At 41.9% G+C, this 11,017-nt stretch overlaps 2 non-coding genes across 2 annotated transcripts; both read left to right on the top strand.

The window, feature by feature from the left end:
• The first annotated feature begins 687 nt into the window (after positions 1-687).
• trnai-aau (transfer RNA isoleucine (anticodon AAU)) lies at positions 688-762 on the top strand. Its single transcript has one exon. It is a non-coding gene; the product is annotated as a tRNA-Ile (tRNA).
• Positions 763-2,811: 2,049 nt separating this feature from the next.
• On the top strand, positions 2,812-2,886 carry trnai-aau (transfer RNA isoleucine (anticodon AAU)). Its single transcript has one exon. It is a non-coding gene; the product is annotated as a tRNA-Ile (tRNA).
• The last annotated feature ends 8,131 nt before the right edge of the window (positions 2,887-11,017 follow it).

The following is an 11,017-nucleotide window of genomic DNA, read 5'->3' as shown; positions in this document are numbered from 1 at the left end:
CTGACGCGCCAGGCGAAATAGTGAGCGAGTGTTCAGCCAGTAAACGTTTGCAACTTTTCCATTTTCAAATGTAGGATGTAGCATGCTGTCTGAAGCAATCATTTTAGCAGCTGACCTGTCGCTGACAAACTCTGCAGGACGGCCTAATAACTTGCTAAATATGCTGTCAAACGAAGATTGCATAAGCAACATGAGTCATTGAGCAAAACGTGCAATTGACTTCTGAGCTGTTGCTGACAGCAAAGCAACTGCGTCGTTCGGGAGCAGAAAGAACCTCACTGAAAGATTACAATTCAAATGCATTTGGCATAAGGTTCGGAGCAGTTAATCAGCAGCACATAACCCTGACTCCAAAGGTCTGTGAGTATCCAGAAGAACAGTGAGCGATCGTTGAAGGTACGGTTCTCCAGACGAGATTTGTCAACGTGAGAAGCTGCAGCTGAGCTGGTGGCGTTGCGATTGAAATTACATGCGTCCGGACTTTGTGCTTAATTTTAGATATCAGAGCAAATGGTTAACTTGAGTATGCGCGTTCGGAAAAGTAAATGTTTTTTTTGTTGAAAAGCTTTGCAACGAAAGGAAATACTTCAGACTATCGTGCGATCGATGCGAAGCAGAAAATGCAGAGCAGCCGTGGTTGTGAGCACCGGCAATATAGGCATTTGCTTTAAGCGGGCTGCCTGCGTTGGTCGGTTAGCTCAGCTGGTTAGAGCGTGGTGCTAATAACGCCAAGGTCGTGGGTTCAGAACCCCACACTGACCGCATGCAGCGCTTGTGTGGTTGCTGTGTTTCCAAACAACGTGCTCCACAAAGCCGGAAACGCGATCTGCGCAATAAAACATTTGACAGGGTTAGACGCACGACTTGATCGCCGTACCCGTGATGACGAGTGGATGTTGTCTGCAGCAAAACAACCAGTCTCAGTTGTTTTCACCAACAAATGCAAAACATGAAATACGTGCAGTATTGGGCAGACCTGGCACAGTCTCGGAGGAGAACCAGAGTTCACGCTTCAATTCAATCAAAGATTCGTTCGTGTTTTGTTCCTGGATCTCTGTTAATACTCGTCACACGACTTCCAGAGGAAATTCGTTCGCTTGCTCACCTCTCATGCATCGACACTGGAGTTATCAGATCACCAGCAATATCACAGAACCATTAATAAAAGCAAATTACTGCGGATGCTGGAATCTAAAACCAATAGAGAAAATGCTGGAAAATCTCAGCAGGTCTGGCACCGTCTGTAAGGAGAGAAAAGAGCTGACGTTTCGAGTCGAACTGATTAAAGATAAAGATAAAAACAAAGGGGGAGTATTATGGAGCTATTTATACCACGCTGAGAGAAGGTGAGTCAAGGCTCCAGATGCAAAGGTGATAATGACAGTGCATGGAGAGATTAAAGGGAGATTAACAGGTGTGAATGACCCAGGCTGAAGCCAGAGCGATGTGACAAAATATGTGAGGGATGGGTGAAGCAGAGACAAAATGGAAAACAGGGGAGAAGGGTAGCAAAGCGGGAAGAGGAGAGGAAAAATGTATTGAGAGAGTGGGGAGTGAGAGAAAGAGAGACAGTCAAGAAATAAGAGGTACAGAACAGTGAAAAAAAAACACAACTAAAAAAGATAAATAAAATAATTGAAATAAAATTACCTGAAGTTGTTTGAATTCAACAACTTCAGACAATTTTACTTCTTGTTTTTATTTATCTTTTTTTTATCATTTCACCTGCACTATCATAGAGCCATTAGATATGGACAGCACTGAAAACACAGTCTTCGGTCGCACTCGTCCATTCCGAACAGATATCCTCAACTGATCCAGCCGCGATTGCATGCACTTGACCCATTTCTCTCTCAACCCTTCCTATTCAAGTACACGTCCAGATTCCTTAACAGTATTGGAATTATACCATCCATCACCAGCTCGTCTGGTAACTTATTCCAGAAACGCACCACCCTCTGCGTGCAGCCGTTGCCCCTCACTGCCTTTCGAATTCTCACCCTCCCACACCAGATTTATACCCTCTAGTTCTGAACTGCCCCACCTGAGCGAAAGGAACTTGTCTATTTACCCGATTCATTCCCCTCATGATTGAAAAACCTCCGTAAGATCAGCTCCCAGCCTCTGACGCGCCAGGCGAAATCGTGAGCGAGTGTTCAGCCTGTAAACGTTTGCACCTTTTCCATTTTCAAATGTAGGATGTAGCATGCTGTCTGAAGCAATCATTTTAGCAGCTGACCTGTCGCTGACAAACTCTGCAGGACGGCCTGATAACTTGCTAAATATGCTGTCAAACGAAGATTGCATAAGCAACATGAGTCATTGAGCAAAACGTGCAATTGACTTCTGAGCTGTTGCTGACAGCAAAGCAACTGCGTCGTTCGGGAGCAGAAAGAACCTCACTGAAAGATTACAATTCAAATGCATTTGGCATAAGGTTCGTAGCAGTTAATCAGCAGCACATAACCCTGACTCCAAAGGTCTGTGAGTATCCAGAAGAACAGTGAGCGATCGTTGAAGGTACGGTTCTCCAGACGAGATTTGTCAACGTGAGAAGCTGCAGCTGAGCTGGTGGCGTTGCGATTGAAATTACATGCGTCCGGACTTTGTGCTTAATTTTAGATATCAGAGCAAATGGTTAACTTGAGTATGCGCGTTCGGAAAAGTAAATGTTTTTTTTGTTGAAAAGCTTTGCAACGAAAGGAAATACTTCAGACTATCGTGCGATCGATGAGAAGCAGAAAATGCAGAGCAGCCGTGGTTGTGAGCACCGGCAATATAGGCATTTGCTTTAAGCGGGCTGCCCGCGTTGGTCGGTTAGCTCAGCTGGTTAGAGCGTGGTGCTAATAACGCCAAGGTCGTGGGTTCAGAACCCCACACTGACCGCATGCAGCGCTTGTGTGGTTGCTGTGTTTCCAAACAACGTGCTCCACAAAGCCGGAAACGCGATCTGCGCAATAAAACATTTGACAGGGTTAGACGCACGACTTGATCGCCGTACCCGTGATGACTAGTGGATGTTGTCTGCAGCAAAACAACCAGTCTCAGTTGTTTTCACCAACAAATGCAAAACATGAAATACGTGCAGTATTGGGCAGACCTGGCACAGTCTCGGAGGAGAACCAGAGTTCAGCCTTCTCTTCAAATCAAAGATTCGTTCATGTTAAATTCCTGGATCTCTGTTAATACTTGTCACACGACTTCCAGAGGAAATTCGTTCGCTTGCTCACCTCTCATGCATCGACACTGGAGTTATCAGATCACCAGCAATATCACAGAACCATTAATAAAAGCAAATTACTGCGGATGCTGGAATCTAAAACCAATAGAGAAAATGCTGGAAAATCTCAGCAGGTCTGGCACCGTCTGTAAGGAGAGAAAAGAGCTGACGTTTCGAGTCGAACTGATTAAAGATAAAGATAAAAACAAAGGGGGAGTATTATGGAGCTATTTATACCACGCTGAGAGAAGGTGAGTCAAGGCTCCAGATGCAAAGGTGATAATGACAGTGCATGGAGAGATTAAAGGGAGATTAAGAGGCGTGAATGACCCAGGCTGAAGCCAGCGCTATGTGACAAAATAAGTGAGGGATGGGTGAAGCAGAGACAAAATGGAAAACAGGGGAGAAGGGTAGCAAAGCGGGAAGAGGAGAGGAAAAATGTATTGAGAGAGTGGGGAGCGAGAGAGAGAGAGAGAATCAAGAAATAAGAGGTACAGAACAGTGAAAAAAAACACAAATAAAAAAGATAAATAAAATAATTGAAATAAAATTACCTGAAGTTGTTTGAATTCAACAACTTCAGACAATTTTACTTCTTGTTTTTATTTATCTTTTTTTTATCATTTCACCTGCACTATCATAGAGCCATTAGATATGGACAGCACTGAAAACACAGTCTTCGGTCGCACTCGTCCATTCCGAACAGATTTCCTCAACTGATCCAGCCGCGATTGCATGCACTTGACCCATTTCTCTCTAAACCTTTCCTATTCAAGTACACGTCCAGATTCCTTAACAGTACTGGAATTATACCATCCATCACCAGCTCGTCTGGTAACTTATTCCAGAAACGCACCACCCTCTGCGTGCAGCCGTTGCCCCTCACTGCCTTTCGAATTCTCACCCTCCCACACCAGATTTATACCCTCTAGTTCTGAACTGCCCCACCTGAGCGAAAGGAACTTGTCTATTTACCCGATTCATTCCCCTCATGATTGAAAAACCTCCGTAAGATCAGCTCCCAGCCTCTGACGCGCCAGGCGAAATAGTGAGCGAGTGTTCAGCCTGTAAACGTTTGCACCTTTTCCATTTACAAATATAGGATGTAGCATGCTGTCTGAAGCAATCATTTTAGCAGCTGACCTGTCGCTGACAAACTCTTCAGGACGGCCTAATAACTTGCTAAATATGCTGTCAAACGAAGATTGCATAAGCAACATGAGTCATTGAGCAAAACGTGCAATTGACTTCTGAGCTGTTGCTGACAGCAAAGCAACTGCGTCGTTCGGGAGCAGAAAGAACCCCACTGATAGATTACAATTCAAATGCATTTGGCATAAGGTTCGTAGCAGTTAATCAGCAGCACATAACCCTGACTCCAAAGGTCTGTGAGTATCCAGAAGAACAGTGAGCGATCGTTGAAGGTACAGTTCTCCAGACGAAATTTGTCAACGTGAGAAGCTGCAGCTGTGCTGGTGGCGTTGCGATTGAAATTGTATGCGTCCGGACATTGTGCTGATTTTTAGATATCAGAGCAAATGGTTAACTCGAGTATACGCGTTCGGAAAAGTAATTTTTTTTTGTAGAAAAGCTTTGCAACGAAAGGAAATACTTCAGACTATCGTGCGGTCGATTAGAAGCAGAAAATGGACAGCCGCATTTGCTTTCATCGTACCAGCTGCGCTGATCTGTTAGCTCAGCTCTTACCAGCGCTGCACATGGTCCATGTGGGGATTAAACCCACATTCTTGTCGTCATTCGCACCACGCTCTAACCAGCTGAGCTAATCGACCAATGCATGCATCCTGCAGAAAGCAAATGCCTCGATTGCCGGTGTTCACAATCACGGTATCAGGGTTTCCTGCCCCGGTGAGCCTCCAGGAACTCTTGATAAAATTGAAGCTGGGACCCTGTGGGGAAGAGGCAGTCTTCCGAGTAGATACGGGGCAGCATGGTCGTCGCTGAATTTTAAACCAAAGAAAGTAGGAATGTCAACACGGTCAATTACTGTTTCCAGGGGTTCAAGGGGAAGAATTTCCTGTTCCAGTATTTGAACCTATGATGATAGAAGGTCCGACGGATACAGTTACAGGGGAACAGTTGTATATCCCTGATATAGGAAGTAACTTAGTAGGGAGAGATTTAAATACCCTCTTAGGACTGGAGATTTGAATTCAGGAAAAAAAGAATTAGTTGTGCAAATGGCAATGTTGACAGAAGATGTGGAGAGAGAGGTAGACCCTATTATATGGGCTAGAGAAGGTAATCGTGGAAAGATACAGATCCGTCCCATAGAAATAAGTTTAAAAAGGAAAGGGGATGTTGTTTATGAGCGACAATATCCCATTTCCATTGAAGGTAAACGAGGACTGCAGCCAGTAATTGATGGGCTAGAGATGGACTGTTGGAGCTAAGTATGTCTCCTTATAATATCCTAATTCTACCAGTGCATAATTCCGATCGAAGTTATCGATTGATACATGAGTTGAAAATATTGAATTGTACGTTATTAAGTACGATCCCTCATGACCACAAATGGTTTAGTGTGATAGATTTAAAGGATTTCTTTTGGAAGGAAAGTCAGAATGTTTTGCTTTGAATGGAAAGATCACAAAAAAAGGACAGAAACACCAATACCAGAGGACCGTGCTCCCCCAGGGGTTTATGCAATCCCCAAATTTATTTGGACAGATGTTAGAACAAATATTGGAGAAATTTAGCAGCCCCAAGGGAACTACCCTGTTGCAGTATGTAGACGACCTCTTAGTAACAGGAAAGAGAAGAGAAAGAGTAGTAGAAGCCACGAAAAAAAAATGAATTTCCTGGGTCAGCAGGGACCGTGGGATTCAAAAAACAAATTATAATATGTGGACTGAGAAGTGAAATACTTGGGACATTTTGTTCATGAGGGAAGTGAAAGGGAAGCCTGGAAGGGTTAAAGGGAATAGTGGGGAATGTGCTGCCAGGAATAAAAGGGAATATCATAATTTTGGGGGTTTAACGGGATATTGCAGATTGTGGATTGATTCTTATGCTCAAAAGATGAATAAATTATATCTCAAACTTTTAGAGGAGGAACCAAAGTGTCTGAGTTGGGAAGAAGAGGAAAAAGAACTATTTAATAATTCAAAAGAGATCTGATCCATGCCCCCGGGTCAGCCTTAGCTTCTCTAGATAAACCTTTCCATCTCTTTGCTACCATATATTAAGAGCACGGCTTTGGGAGTATTAACCCAGAGGTGGGGAGGAATGAAACAGCCAGTAGCATATCTTTCGAAGCTATTGGATCCAGTATCCCGGGGGTGGCCTGAGTGTGTGCAGGCTGTGGCTGCCACTGCACTGTTGGTGGGGGAAGCTTACATTTGGGGGAGCCCGAATAGTAAGCACCCCACACCAAGTGAGAACGATCCTAAACCAAAAAGCTGGGTGATGGTTGACAGACTCGCGGGTTCTGAAATATGAGGCAATATTAGTAGAAAAGGATGATCTAGTGTTGGTCACGCATAATTCTTTAAATCCAGCTGCCTTTCTTTGGAAAGGGGAAGGAGAATCTCCTCAGAATCCAGGGCACGACTGCCTTGACATTATAGAATACCAAACTAAGGTTTGCATGTACCTGAGAGATGTTCCGCTTCATGCAGGAGCCTCACTGTCTATAGACGGATCATCCCGGGTGACTGAAGGGAAAAGACATACTGGGTATGCAGTTGTAGACGGGAAGGAAGGTGGTGTGGTATAGGCAGGAAGGTTGCCAAATGGGTGGTCAGCTCAGACCTGCGAACTCTATGCATTGGAAAGTGTCCTTAGGGCGTTAGAAAATAAAGAGGGAGCAGCATACAGAGACTCTAAATATGTATTTGGTGTTGGCACTTTCGGAAAGATATGGCAGGAAAGAGGACTGATCAATAGCCGGGGGAAGGAATTTGCACACGAGGAGTTGATTAAACGGGTCTAGGCATCCCTATTACTCCCCCGAGAAATAGCGGTAGTGCATGTAAATGGTCATCAGAAAGGAAATGAACCAGAAGTTAGGGGGAATAGATTAGGCGATAAAGTGGCTAAGGAAGCAGACCTGGACACACAAGGAGTGCTAATTCACTCCCTAATATCTCCTGTTCCTGATCCCCGGAAGCTCTTATATTTACTGAAAGAATTGAAAAAGAATTGACAGATTTTGGGGCTGAAAAAAAACAGCAGATGGGCATTGGATGTTACCTGATGGAAGGGAAATGTTAAACAAAATGATGATGGGAGAAATTATGGCTGTCCTACATCAAGTCAGCCATTGGGGAGTACAAGCAACGTATTTTTTAGTTCTTAGGGAATATGGATGTAAAGGAATATATATAATTGCTAAACACATATGTGAGGGATGTATCATATGCAGAAAGGTAAATAATAAAGTCTTGAGAAAACAGACCACGGGAGGAAGAGACCCGGGATTGAGACTCTTCCAGAGGATACAAGAAGATTATACTGAACTACCCAGAGTAGGAAGACTAAAATATATGCTGGTCATAGTAGATCATCTATCTGGTTGGGTTGAGGCTACTGCCACTGCGAGTGTGGTGTGTAAAACAATATTGGAGCACATTCCCCGATATGGGCTAGTGAACCATATAGATTTCGACCAAGGAACTCATTTTACCTCTAAAGTGTTACAGGAGATAATGAAAGGGTTGGGAATCTCCTCAGGAAACAGAGTTTATTGGCACAGACTCCACCCCTTGAATTCACCGTTCATCCCATCCGGCCGGGAGATTGGGCCTCAGTAAAATCATGAACAGAGACTAAATTGCAGCCGGACTGGGAAGGGCCATATCAGGATCCTTTGATTACCGAAACGACAATAAGGACAGCAGAGAAAGGCTGGACTCACTACACTCGGATCAAAGGGCCAGTGAAATCTCCAGTTGAGGAAGAAGTCTGGACAGCCGAATCAACGGAAGACCCGCTGAAACTCAGGCTGAAGAGACTGAGAGTAACTGATTATACAGTGGCGACGCGAGCGCAGGATTATTTCTGTAGGATTGTGTATTAAGTTTTATTGTACTTCAGCAGAATTTTTAGAATGCTGGGGATCTTAGAGTTATGATGCTAGCTCTCTTCGTATTGGGATTTTGTCAAATATAATTTCATATGTATTATTAACGGTCCCTGCATCTGATAATCCGCAAGAAATAGACGCTGATGCATGCAGTTTAGTAAATTGTGGGACGTAGATAATCAGAGACAGTACCGCAGCTCAGAGATACATCCTAAGTCCTTTGGGGATGGTACTTGGTATAATGGTCTTGTAACAATACACAGGGCCACCTTCTGGTTTTCTCCCACAATCCAAAGATATGCAGGTTAGGTAAATTGACCATGCTAAGCTGCACGTTCTGTTCAGGGATGTGTAGGTTATATGCATTAGTCAGGGGTAAGTGTCCAGTAATCTGAGAGCAGAATGGTGCTGAGTGGATTATTCTTTGGAACGTCAGTGTCGACTTGTTGGGCCAAATGGCCTGTTTCCACATAGTAGGGATTGTATAAACTTAGAATTGTGTTTCGCTAAACAAAACTGACAATTTTTTTTAACTGTTCCATTTAAAACTTACCTTTAACTGTCAATTGTCAATGTGTAAAATATCTCAATGTTACTGAAATCAATGTTCAAACAAAACACTGCACATAAAGTCGCACAAAGATCCTCATGACCATCTAATTACTGTTCAGAGAATAATCATAGTAAAATTTTATTGTTTCTGAGATCAATCGCACTATCACAGTAAAGATCTGGTTATCATTCCCTTCAATAAATGCAATCGTTGTCCTCTGTCCTTCAGTTCAGTCGTTATACACCATACTGGTTGTTCAAAGCATGGTTATTCTTTGTCATGAAGGGCCAAGTGTTCAAACGGCAAGAGATGTTGTTCGATCTGATTTGATGCATGTTCTCAAACAAGTTTTCACTATAAATATTGCAAAAAATGTGTTTATTTGGTATTGTTCAGCTGCTGATGCTAACATTTTCAGTTCATGTTCATTAAGCATATTTGGAGAAAGTGAGGAAAGCTGTGGTGTTGCAGAAGTGCAGGCACATTCAAAGAGCAGGAGTATCGAAAAGATTCCTGATGAAGGGCTTATGCCCAAAACATCGATTCTGCTTCTCCTTGAATGCTGCCTGACCTGCTGTGCTTTACCGGCACAACGCTCTTGCCATTAGAAATATTTGACTAAATATTCAGAGACAATACTAAAAGTTACCTCTATCAAGTTAATTTACTGTGCTTTGTATTCACTGAACGTTTGATGTTAATTGCTCCTCTTTTTCTTCTTAAATCTGATACAAATTTCAAAATACAGAATACATTAAAATTCACATGAATTATAAATTTACGTTCTCGACAAGAAAACCAATGGAAGGCGATATAGAATTCTTGAACAGCCTACACATTTGAATGAAAAAGCAATTCCTTCTAAAAAATGTTTCCACGTCTGTATCTTTTTCTCAATTCAATAATCCTGCAAGTTTATAATTGTCAGTTGATCTCTCTGAATGAGTACCTAATCAATGTCAATGTAACAGCTGAAACATTAACAACAGATTGGTAACTGGGTGTTAAAGACCTTATTTGAAGCCAACAAATGTTTGATATTTCCTAGAATTCCACCAGAAAACATACTTGAGTCATAATACAAGAAGTGAGATGTGCAAACCTTATTTTTAAATGAACAAACTCCAATATTTCCAAAGGATTTCAATCTTACGGTCAAAATGAACAGGTGAATGGAAAAACAAAAACAAATTTCAGACAATTCATAAACTGAACAACAATTACAAATTCATTTTGATCAAAGGACAGAGTAATATATAAGTGAATCACAACATTTAGTAACAAAGTAGGTAATCAGTTGACTGACAAGTAATACGTGGTAGCATTTGTTAGTTTACTGAAGAAGATATCAACTTTATTTTCAATTTATACAACGACAGAATAATGTTTAATGTGTTTAAATTTTTTGGACTTGCCCCTTTGCAGCAATAAAAGATCAATCTCATTACTTAGACATCATAATCTTTAATTCTGCAACATTTTCAAATATTCTCCAGGAATTTATAAGCGACAGAATTAGATACAGGTCTCCCCACTAACCGAAAGTAAAGCGTTATTATGAAACCTTACATAAACTGAAAAGGCGCTCGTCGAAGAAGCATTAATTTATATGGGAAACACCTCCCCTTTTCTTAGTAAAAGTGAAAATCCTCTTCAGATTTCTTCCAGTCAGAGAAAACAGGGACAGATGTAAGTCTTTTGTAAAAGCAAAGTGGCTAAAGCGAATTTTCCAACACATATTTCTTGGTAACCTGACACGAATAAGCATCAGATTTTGTGATCATTGATATACTAGATAAAAGCAGATCTAATGTTGGATTGAAAAGCAGTTCAATCTGTGCTTAGGTACTCTCTAATCTCCATTCAGATAGCTCTTGATATATTTGTGGTGAAGGTTTGATTTGAAACCTTCCCTCGGGTTTAGTAACAGAGACACTGCCACAGCTCCACAGGCTCCTTTCGTAATGTTCCCACTCAGGACGGCAGGACTACAATATTATGTTTAATATGGTTACGCAAAATGAAAACTAATCAGCTGTTTATTCTAGTAATTTGAATGGGAATTAGTTAGGTAGTTTCTGTGTGTAATGGACTGGAAATTAAACAATATTTTACACTAACAATAGAATAAATGAATGATAGTCTTAAATAAAGAGAATCTCATGACAATTCTTTGAAAGACAAATTGACAAAACTG

Source organism: Chiloscyllium punctatum, chromosome 4 (genome assembly GCF_047496795.1).
Source record: "Chiloscyllium punctatum isolate Juve2018m chromosome 4, sChiPun1.3, whole genome shotgun sequence".
Classification (NCBI taxonomy): Eukaryota; Metazoa; Chordata; class Chondrichthyes; order Orectolobiformes; family Hemiscylliidae; genus Chiloscyllium; species Chiloscyllium punctatum.
This window is presented reverse-complemented; position numbering and strand designations above follow the sequence as displayed.